This window comes from Herpailurus yagouaroundi, unplaced genomic scaffold (genome assembly GCF_014898765.1).
Source record: "Herpailurus yagouaroundi ecotype Mexico unplaced genomic scaffold, PumYag 67702, whole genome shotgun sequence".
Classification (NCBI taxonomy): domain Eukaryota; kingdom Metazoa; phylum Chordata; class Mammalia; order Carnivora; family Felidae; genus Herpailurus; species Herpailurus yagouaroundi.
The window spans coordinates 5,196,246-5,199,681 of NW_024420501.1; the positions used below are offsets into that span (position 1 = coordinate 5,196,246).

Consider the following 3,436-nt stretch of genomic DNA (forward strand, 5'->3'; position numbering starts at 1 on the left):
CTCGAGGGGCAGAGAGAGAGGGAGACACAGAATCGGAAACAGGCTCCAGGCTCTGAGCCATCAGCCCAGAGCCCGACGCGGGGCTCGAACTCACGGACCGCGAGATCGTGACCTGGCTGAAGTCGGACGCTTAACCGACTGCGCCACCCAGGCGCCCCAAGGGGACCTGTTTCAAGGCATGTCCACACCCAGCCCTTTACCTGCAGAGTCACCGAGGTGATTAGTCCCAGGGCATTGTCCCTCCAATTCGCACCTCCTTGCAGCCGCACACTCCCTTCCCCTGCTCACCCACATAGCCCCAGCCTCCACAGAGGGGTCCACAGTGTACAAGGGAAACACATCCCAGCCTCCAACTGGCACCAAGGCAGCTCTCAGCCCTGGGACACCAGCAAGGGTGCACTGGACCACTAGAGTACCCAAGAGTGCTGCTCACCCAAATGACAACAGGGAGCAGCTGTGCTCTTCCTGACAGGACTTAGGGTGGCCCTAAGGTAGGGGCTGGTGTCTGGCATGCTCCGGGGCCACTCCTCCAGTTGACCTATTTACTCAGACCTCATTGAGACGTCCAGCCAGTGATGATGATTCTGAGATCTCCCAAACCTATTCATGTAAGATGCCCCATACAACCTTCACTCCCCACTCAACACCCAGATTCCTAACCAACTCTGACAGAAGGAATTGCCATTTCTCAGAGCTCCAAAGTGCCTTGGCTCAGGGCCTTTTTACTCAACTGCTTCCATTTGGAGTCTCACCTCCTCACTCTTTTTTCTTGCTCTGTAGCTCTTAGAGGACATCCCACCATGTTCCTGATATGATTGCTGTTCCTAGCCTCTACCATTCTTTGGTTAGGGAGTGTATCCTGCTAATCCTAAGATCCCCACTACTAACATAGGACCTTCCAAGGAGCAAGTAAAAAATTGATGTTTGGTGAATAAAAAAGTCAGTGAGCAGGGACTTTCATCTGTTAAGATTTCATCTACTTTCTTGAATAGGCCAAGCAAATCCAAGTGTATCTTTTTAATTTTCCAGAATGGTGGACTGAAAGGTATAAGCAAACTCAAGGATAAACCATCCTTTGTATTTTTCCCTCTGCTTATTGAACCCTTATACTTTACTACTTGGCTCTTTCACATTTCCAAGGAAATTTCTATTCCAATGTTACCTTGTACCAGATTCCCTAAAAGATGGGAGGTTTCCCAAATTTTTGCAAAATATTAAAACTCTTATTCTTAAACCTGGAAAACCAATAAATGTGTTACCGATGTCATTCAAAACTTAGAGTCTTTAGGGAATTAAACTGTCCATTAAAAGGGACATTTGGGGGTGCCTTGGTGGCTCAGTTGGTTGAGCATGCGACTTCAGCTCAAGTCATGATCTCGCAGTTCATGGGTTTGAGCCCTGCACCAGGCTTTGTGCTGATAGCTCGGAGCTTGGAGCCTGCTTTGGATTCTGTGTCTCATTCTCTCTCTCTCTGTACCTCTGCCCCATTCATTCTCTCTCTCTCTCTCTCTCTCTCTCTCTCTCTCAAAAATAAATAAACATTAAAAAATTTTAAAGGGACACTTGAAAAATATCAAAAGAAAAAAAGATGAACTTCTAAGTCACCCATACAAACAGGAACACAAAGTTATTGTACACTGTGTTCTCCCCAGCCTGATCCTGACTCATTTACTCAAAACCAAGACTGCCCTCTTCAAATACAAAGTGATGATTCAGGCTCACTCTTCATTTGGGGTAAGAGAAGCTGCTGACCAATGCTATGCAACGAACATGGCAGTAGTATTATCCATAGAGCCAATTCTGGCCTGGGCCCTCTCTTCCTCATCTCTCAAATGCTAATACCAGCATGAAAAGGAAGTGGGGTTAGTCTCTTTGACCTTAGCCAAAAATTCCAGAACTTTCATCTTGCTGGTTTCAGCATGGGCCCTGGGACCCCACAGGAATTAATAACATGGAGGATCATGATTAGGCATCTGCTGATACTCCAGGTAATTCTCCTGAACCCAATATTTGGTGATGAGCTTCCTGGGCTCCCCATAAATGAAATGCTCCCTCTCAGCATACATTCCTATCATATTCAGGAAATCCCAGATGTCTTCCTCAGGGACACTGTTCCCCCCCATGAAGATCACACCCAGGATGATTATCAGGAGATTGTTTCCAGGCATGTTCTGGTTGTCACTAAGCGTCTTATGATGGGTAAGGAGGTCCAGTGAGTTGACAGGGACATAGGAGTGGATGGTGGGGTCCATTTCCTTCACATAAATGCCAAAGATCACCTCTAAACACTTAGAAGCTTTATTAAAGATCATAAAGAAATGTTTCCTGTACCTTTTCATGATAACCATCAGCATTTCTGCCTGTGTGACGGGCTCCTGCAATCGGTACTTAAGGATCATGAAATTCACTAAATCAGCTACCTTCTCATCTAGTGGGTCTGTGGGCAAAGATTCGGTGTCTGTTGAGGTCTGCGGGAAACTTGTATCTTCTTCTTCTTGGCTATTGGAGCCTCCTTCTGATGTGCTCCGTGTTACGGAGAAGAAGCAGGGGCTCTGAGGGTTCTGGGGAGGACTCAGTGTTGTGGCGGGCTCCTTCTCAGGCTCCTCCTCCTCCACCTCCTTCTCCTCTTTGGAAACCGGGGTTACAAGAGAGGAAGGCAGGGAGGAGGAGGTAGAGGGATAGGAGAAATTGAAAGATCAAGAGGAGGAAATCTCCTCCTCCTCCTCCTCAGCTGTGAGAACACGGGCCACCGCCAGGCCCTGTATCTCAGTTTGGGCCTGAAAGTCTGGCTCAAATGTGAGGCGCAGACATTTTGGAGAGTGAAACATGATGACTCTACTTGGCAACAGCAAGTAGAAGGTAGAAGTGTGAGTGTGATGGTGGGAGATCAGGTACCACAAGCCTGGAGAGAGAGGGAGAGGGGCAGCGGCCTCAGCAGAAAAAGATACTTTTGGCAGCTCTGGACAAAGGATGACTTACAGGTCTCCTCTTTAGGGGGTGCTCTGGGGCCCCAAAGGGCTTCTGGACTTATCATAGGAAGTGAAAAATCTCCCCAGGTTATAAGCAACCAAGAAAGCCTAGGGATTTACGGGTTGATGGTAGGCAGATGGGATCGGCAACTGTGGGCTCCCCTCTGTTCTGGCATGAGTAGATCCCTTAGTAGACATTCAGTGTCTACACCTTGAATCCTGGCACTGCCTGGGAGCCCTCTGTTCTGCTGACTGGAGGACACATGCTTTAGAACAAGGCCTTCACCACCCAGTTCCTGGAGCCCCTGTAAAAGGAATTGAGGGGCACCTCTGGATACAGATGGCAACCAGAGCCTCCTGTGTTCTAGGATGGGAGGTACCTTCAAGCCAAGATCCCCATTTCCTGAGACCCCAAAGAGGATATAAAGAAGTGGGATTATCTACCTGAAGGCCCTGCCTGGGACTTC

General features: G+C 48.3%; 1 pseudogene; it reads right to left on the reverse strand.

Moving 5' to 3' along the window:
* Nucleotides 1-1,757: 1,757 nt before the first annotated feature.
* LOC121025802 (melanoma-associated antigen 10-like) lies at nucleotides 1,758-2,864 on the reverse strand (annotated as a pseudogene).
* Between the last annotated feature and the right edge of the window lie 572 nt (nucleotides 2,865-3,436).